Genomic DNA, 8,428 nt, shown 5'->3' on the forward strand with positions numbered 1-8,428 from the left:
ATAATTAGAACACTGGTGGCCATTATGGGAAATTTTTTAATTCTTCAGACTTATTTTCTTGAAAGTGAATTGGACAGCCCAGGCTGTAAAACTGTCCAACCTGAATGGGATGCCTATTTTTGAGGTATTTTTGAGGCTTCCATATGTTATCAGGAGTCTAAAAGAGCTTCTGTGCAAAATACAATTTTTAAATTAACTGAGGCAAACAAATAATTGAAGACAAAAACTGTCAAGATGCTCTTTCCCACTCCCTCATCTTCTTTGGTTCCAGATGCCCAGCTATCATCTTGTGCTCAGGCCTGGCCTCTGGTGCCATCTTCCTTTTTTTCCCTTGAAACTATTTCCATCTTCTCTATACCCATTCTTCCTATTCTTGGGCTTCCCTGGTGACTCAGCTGGTAAAAAATCCACCTGCAATGTGGAAGATCTGGTTTTGACCCCTGGGTTGGGAAGATCCCTGGGTTGTGAAGAAAGGATAGGATACCCACTCCAGTATTCTGGCCTCGAGAATTCCATGGACTGTGTATTACATGGGGTCACAAAGAGTTGGACACGACTGAGTGACTTTCACTTTCTTTCCATATCCATTGCTTCCCCATCCTAATTCTGTCACTAAGCTTCCATTTTCCCCTAAATCTATCCCCCTTCCACTCCCCACCATCAGAATCCACCCCTTTAGAAAAAAAGGAAAAGGAAAAAGAATCTGCCCCTTTAAAGCAAAGTCTTGTGATTGATTCATTTTGATATTTGGCAAAACTAATACAATTATGTAAAGTTTAAAAATAAAATAAAATTAAAAAAAAATAAAGCAAAGTCTTCTGAGGATCTAGATAACCCACAAGTTTTTTTTTTTCTGTTCCCTGGACTATGACTGAATTACAAGCCATAGTTCCCTATGAATTACAAGAGCTTCCTAAAGCAACTGTGGACACCTGTAGGTTCCTGAAGAGTTTAACCTAGACAGTGTATTAAAAAGCAGAGATATCACTTTGCTGAGTAATGACCTATACCGAAAGGTCCGTATAGTCTAAGCTAGGTTTTTCCAGTGGTCATTTACGGATGTAAGAGTTGGACCATAAAGAAATCTGAATGTCGAAGAATTGATGCTTTCGAATTGTGGTTCTGGAGAAGACTCTTGAGAGTCCCCTGGACAGCAAGGAGATCAAACCAGTTAATCCTAAAGGAAATCAACCCTAAATATTCACTGGAAGGATTGATGCTGAAGCTGAAACTCCATTACTTTTGACCACCTGATGTGAAGAGCTGACTCATTGGAAAAGACCCTGATTCTGGGAAAGACTGAAGGCAGGAGGAGAAGGGGAGACAGAGGATGAGGTGCTTGGATGGTATCACCGACTCAGTGGACGTGAACCTGAGCAAACTCTGGGAGACAGTGAAGGACAGGGAAGCCTGGAGTTTTGAGTCCGTGGGGTTGCAAAGAATTGGACACAACTTAGCGACTGAACAACAACAACAACACAGCCACACTCAGAAGTTTTCAGCCCCACGCCAGGTACCCTTGGTATTTACAGAGGGCAGTATCTTTGGTTAGGAAGGTCCCTTTGACATTATAAATTGGGTGTCTCCTTGCTGAGGATACAAGGCTTTTATCTCTCCAATACCAGAGAACATATTGGGGATTGACATCCTACATGTTCAAAGTCCACAGACCCCTACCTGTGAATTCCACCTTGGGGCTAGAGTAATCAAAGCAATGCTGAGGGGAAACGCCAACTAGAAACCAGTAAGTCTACCCACTTCCTCAAAGACTGGTAACTGTCCAATGATGTAAATTGCCTGGCAGGCATAATGAAATAGGAGAAACTATCCCCAAACTGCCCTGAGCGGGTTATCGTACACTCTCCCCATAGTGTTTCCAACAGACTAGTGTGGCAGGTCAAAAAGCCAGATGGCTCATGGCGGGTGGGCTACTGAGAATTGAGCAAGGTAGTGTCCCCCATCCATGCGATTGTGCCCCAAGTTGCCACCTTCTTAGATACTTTGGCTACAGTCTTAGGAGTATACCATGCTATGCTGGACTTAGCAAATGCTTTTTCTCAATCTCTCCCTGGCCACTGAGTCACAAGATCAATTTGTCTCCATGTGGGAGGGGCAACAGTGGGCTTTTCAGGCGCTTCCCCAAGACTACCTGCACCCCTCAGCATATGCCATAGCATGGGAGCCTCAGACCACTCCCTATTCTCCTTCCCCACAACACTAAAGTGAGCCCATTACACTGATAATATGCTAATAATATTGTCTTGTAAAGACTTGCCTGTGCTGCAAGGGCACTCTGCAGACTTGACTGGAACATCTGTGAGGGAGACAACGATGTGGATGAACCCACAGGAAATGCAAGTCCCATCACCATCTGGGAGTTGTTTGGTTGGGTGAGAGGCACATTGTCCCAGGAGCCATGATTGATAAGGGGCAACCCTGTCCAACCCCTAATTATGTGAAAGCACTGCAAGCTTTCATAAGGGTTTGGAGGTTTTGGGGGACTTTAATTCCCCACCTGGTGCAATGCGTCCATCCTTCAAAGGAATTTTTTTTATTGAAATATAGTTGATTTACAATATGTTAATTTCTGTTTTTGTATAATTTTATTTATCTTTGATTGCACTGGCTCTTCGTTGCTTTGTGCAGGCTTTCTCTAGTTGCGGCGGGCGAGGGCTACTCTATGCTGTGGTGCTCAGGCTTCTCATTGCGGTTGCCCCTCTCGCTGGGGAGCACAGGCTCCGGGTGTGCAGGCCTCAGTAGCTGTGGATTGCAGGCTCCCGAGCACAGGCCTGGGAGTTGTGATGTGTGTGCTCCGCGGCATGTGGAATCCTCCCACATCAGGGATTGAACCCGCGTCTCCTGCATTGGCAAGTGGATTCTTACCCACTGCACCACCAGGCAAGTTCTCAGTGTGTTAATTTCTGCTGTACAGCAAAGTGACTCAGTTATACACACATATATATAATCTCTTTTCATATTCTTGAACATTATGGTTTGTCACAGGATAGTGAATCCATCCTGTATATAATAGTGCCTCTATCCGTTATTGCCACTTTAAAATAAAAAGAGGGCATATAGGGATTGAATTAGAGCAACAAGCTGCCTTTGAAAAGGCAAAAATGCTGGTGAAGCAGATTAAAGCTCTGGGCATCTCCTAAGCAGGGCTACCATTTGAGTTGGATGTATCTGTGACTCTGGAAAGTGTGGGCTGAGCACCCTGGCAGAGACAGCAGGAGAGATACCTCTAGGATTTTGGTTCAAGATCTGGAAGGGGGTGAAAACCCGACACATCTCCATAAAGCAATAGCTCCTAGCAGTGTATATCACCCTCCTCCTAGTAGAGTCTCTCATGAAAAACCACATATCCTGGTATAACTTACTCTCAAGGGGTATGTTGAGAATATGTTTCATCCACCCACTTCTGCCATGGCTGACTCCCACGTTGGCTGAGTGACATCGCTTTGTGCAGCAGAAGATCACCCTGTCAGCCAGCCCACCGTCTCTAGAAATGGGGGTCCTACCAGGCTTTGTGGGGTATATAGATCCTCCGAATACCCCGGCCTCTGTCCCTGTGGTAGCCTCTATATACTACATATAGGAATACATACTTAGCATATTCCTAGGTATGCTGCTGCTGCTAAGTCGCTTCAGTCGTGTCCAACTCCGTGCGACCCCATGGACTGAAGCCTACCAGGCTTCTCCGTCCATGGGATTTTCCAGGCAAGAGTACTGGAGTGGGGTACCATCACCTTCTCCGATTCCTAGGTAGATATGCCTGCTATATGTAGGGGTCTGTCTTGTCCAGCTACAGCGGCAGGGATTGCAGTGGCTGTTTAGTCCAACACTGACACCATGTGGATGGCAGACAAACTGCAGTAGTTTGGCTGGTGAGCACTCAGGAGCCCAGGCTACTTGCTAACCTTAGGCAGGGAAGCCGGAGAAGGCAATGACAACTCACTCCAGTACTCTTGCCTGGAAAACCCCATGGATGGAGGAGCCTGGTGGGCTGCAGTCCATGGGGTTGCGAAGAGTTGGACACGACTGAGCGACTTCACTTTCACTTTCCTGGATTGGAGAAGGAAATGGCAACCTACTCCAGTGTTCTTGCCTGGAGAATCCCAGGGACGGGGGAGCCTGGTGGGCTGCCGTCTATGGGGTCGCACAGAGTTGGACACGACTGAAGCAACTTAGCAGCAGCAGCAGCAGGCAGGGAAGCCAGGCCTGCTGCAGTCCATGGGGTCTCAAAGAGTCGGACACGACTGACCGACTGAACTGAACGGAACTGACAGTTGGGCTGGCTTGGACAATGGGAAGCCAAGCGGTGGATGCTCGTGAATAAGCCCTTGTGGGGAGAGGACCTTTGGAAAGACATTTGGGTTTGCTTCCAAGAGCCTGCGGCATTCCTCACTGTTTTCCATGCCCCTGGCTCTCTTAAGACACTGACAACCACTGGCAATTGGGGAGCTGATGTCCTGGCCCAGTATGAGCTCTGGTGGACTCCTCAGTAAATACAGCAGATTGGACGCAGGGAAAGAACAGCCACCATAGTGCCTGAATGGGATGACGTATTGCCAAGGATGCTGTATTACCTTGAAATACAGTGACTTGGTTAATACCATAACAGCATGTCCTGCATGTTCTAAATAACTGCCCCCACACCCCACCCCCCTCCCCAGGCAATGGGCAACGGAATCTGGCACCATTCACTGGAGTTCCCAGTGAGGGACTGGCGTGGCAAACTGATTACATTGGCCCCCTCCCTCCAAGTGAGTGTTCTAAATGTCTTGGTTTATGTGGACACAGCATCTAGGCTAACCCAAGCTTTCCCCTGCGGCTGCCCAAACCAGACTGCCACCATTAGAGGATTAGAGAAACAGAGTGAAAAAAATACCCTCTTCACATAGACCGTGACCGGGGGTTACATTTTAAAGGTCATATTGTGCAAGATTGGGCAAAAACACATGACATGGAGCGGAGGTTCCCTTTCTCCGAGAAGCCATAGGCAGCAAGGTTGGTGGAGAGGAAGGATGGAATTTTAAGACAGCATATTAAACAACTAACAGGTAAAACCACCTTGTACTACCCCAGGCTTCATTTCTGTTATTATTATTTTTTAATTTTAATTTATTTATTTGGCTGTGCCAGGTAGTTCCTCGGCCAGGGATCGAACTCAAACTCCCTGCATTGGGAGGGTGGAGTCTTAGCCACTAGACCACTAGGGAAGTCCCTCCCTGACTTTAATACGTTTAAATGATCCACTGATAGGGCCTGTTGCCCCATATGCCAGACTGGGGAACCCTGATGAGACAGATAACACTGTAAAGGTATGGAAGTAATGCGAGACTGCTACAGCCCTGACTCTCACCATGGATGACCACGCTGTGCTGCTGAGACTACCAAGCCCCGTGATCTACTGGACTTTGCAATGGGACATCCCACTGTGGTGCTGGAGAAGATTCTTGGACAGCAAGGAGATCAAACCAGTCAATCCTAAAGGAAATCAGTCCTGAATATTCATTGGAAGGACCGATGCTGAAACTGCAACTCCAATTCTTTGGCTGCTTGATTCAAAGAGTCAACTCATCAGAAAAGACCCTGGGAAAGATTGAGGGCAGGAGGAGAAGGGGATGACAGAAGACGGGATGGTTAGATAGCATCACTGGCTCAATGGATGTGAGCTCTGGGAGACAGTGAAGGACAGGGAATCTGGCACGCTGCAGTTCATGGGGTGGCAAAGAGTCAGAAACGACCGAGCAACTGAACAACAACAACAAATCCCAACAGCATTGTGTGAGTTGCTTCTCATCTCTATGTGAGTGGGTTACTTAATCTCCACTGGGATCCCATTGTCCTGCTATTAAATACAAGCTGTGTCCATGGAAATGCCCTGTCCCTGCCTTGGAACAAGCACCATCAAGAGGGAGGAGGAGATAGGGGTCCTGATCTGACACATCCTGCCCCCAGCCCATCTCCTCACGCCTGACTGTGGGCCTCTCCCAGCCAACATGTATGATTTGTGCAACCAGGCCAAGTTCCTAAAGTGGAAGCTACATCAAATATCTAAGGATCAGGTCACAATTGTAATTCTTCTAGAAAAAAAGACTTCCCCATGCAAGTTCCTAATAAATAATCTGTTCTGTTTCTCTGTTTTTTGTCCGTGTCACTCAGCCTGTGGGATTTTAGTTCCCTGATTGGGGATTAAACCTGCGCCCTCCTATATTAGAAGTGTGGAGTCTTAACCACTGGGTCACCAGGGAACTCCCAAATAATCTGTCTTCTTGACTTTAAACTTCTGCTGCTCCTATGGTGTCTAGTCATAAAATGGGGATCTGGTGGAAATATGTTCCAAAGGTGAGCCCACCCATATGCCCAGCAGAGGAATCAATCCAACTGTTGGGTGTGTGGGCAGCTGCCCCTCACTACTTCACTGGCATTGCCATGCTGGGTACCAACACTCCAGTGCAAGAATGAATGAATGAAGGCACTAGAGCAGTACATGACATTACAAACAACAAACTAAGGTGAATGCTCTTAATTCATTTGATATTATCGATTTTGACCCAGAAGCTTGGCCTGGGGCACAAACCATCAGTAACACTGGACAGGAGTGTTTTTCTTCTGTCAATCTGTCAACAAAGGCAGTCTAGCAAACTGCTGACCAGAAGGGTCCTAAAAATACCACCATCAGGACTTCCCTGGTAGTCCAGTGGTGAAGACTCCATGCTCCCAATGCAGCGGGGCTGGGTTTGATCCCTGGTCAGGAAACTTGAGCTCACGTACCACAGCTAAAGAGCCTACATGCCACAACAAAGACTGAAGATCTCACGTATCAACTAAGACCCGGTGCAGTCAAGTAAGTAAGAAAATACCACCATCAGAGCCGTCGGTGACTATGCCCAGCTCTAGGACGGAGTCACGGGGCTTAGTCTGTGTTATGGACATTTGAACAGCCAGGCACCCCTATGTTGGAACCAAAAAACGCTCTCAATGGACCCAAACCAACTGCACCAAGGATGTAGGGAGGATATCTTTGGAACTGTGCAGGCCTTCTGTTATACACAGTAAAGGGCAGCAACTGGTCTGGCACTGACTGGTCGTGTCACCCACATGTTCAGTGGGTGGTCATAAATAGGATCCAATGGATGTGTGACAAAATTCTTTGGATGTGAGTTTCACCTAGATGGTTGGGCTGCTGCACTCTGGGTAGAGGGGAGGATCCACCCCACGGTCACAAAAGTTGCCAGCCTCCCTCCCCCATCTGCCATCTCCCAGGTGGACGTGTTCTCTTCTACCCCGGTACAATCATTTGGCTGCTGTCTTTATACCCTCTACTGGCCTGGAAGCTGTTATAGCACACACAGAAGCCCCTACTCAATTGACCCAGAAAGCCTTAAATGAGAAGAGCTGTCCTCCAAAATAAGAAGGACTTAGACACCACTACTGCCTCCCAAGGAGGCGCCTGGGCCATTATCCAAGCAGGATGTTGTGTGGTCATACGTGAAGAGTCTGCTAACATAGTGTCTTCATTAAAGCACGTGAGGACACAAGTCAATGCCCTGAATGATCCCCAGCCTCAGGGACTCAATACATCAGTGGTTCGGATCAGGCACGCATAGCAACGACCAGTAGCTTGAAGTAAGACCTTAGTTCTCTGACTGGGGATGAGCCATACTTGTGATGGTGAGCGCTCCATGTTCTAACCACTAGACTATGAGGGCCCATGGCTAGAGTTTGGGTCCCCGTCTTTGCCTACCTTGAAAAGAAAAAATTCCCCCAAGGACATGGAAGGTAGAGAGGAAAGTAAAGCGTTTATCAGAAAGGCAGAGTACATGTGGACAGATGAATTACAATTGATTTGCCTCAGAACCATACCCTATAGCATGATAGCCTCTGGGGCAGCGAGGTGGGAATTGACCTGACTTATTATGGTCTGGTGTCCCCTGCCTTTTGACCCCTGAGAAGCCTTTCCACTCCTGTGCAGTGTCTCTCTTGCCCCAAGGATGGGAAATATGTGGTGCCTTGATGTTTATTCAAATAGGGTTGAGCCCCTCTTTGTCCCTGGCATAACTGTTATCTTAAAGTGTTCACAGGAGACAGAGCGGTTTACCCTGTTCCTATTGTTATGTATGAAACATGTATGGATGTGAGAGTTGGACTGTGAAGAAGGCTGAGTGCTGAAGAATTGGTGCTTTTGAACTGTGGTGTTGGAGAAGACTCTTGAGAGTCCCCTGGACTGCAAGAAGATCCAACCAGTCCATTCTGAAGGAGATCAGCCCTGGGATTTCTTTGAAAGGAATGATGCTAAAGCTGAAACTCCAGTACTTTGGCCACCTCATGTGAAGAGTTGACTCATTGGAAAAGACTCTGATGCTGGGAGGGATTGGGGGCAGGAGGAGAAGGGGACGACAGAGGATGAGATGGCTGGATG

Source organism: Bison bison, unplaced genomic scaffold (assembly GCF_000754665.1).
Source record: "Bison bison bison isolate TAMUID 2011002044 unplaced genomic scaffold, Bison_UMD1.0 scf7180017864221, whole genome shotgun sequence".
In the NCBI taxonomy this organism is placed as follows: Eukaryota; Metazoa; Chordata; class Mammalia; order Artiodactyla; family Bovidae; genus Bison; species Bison bison.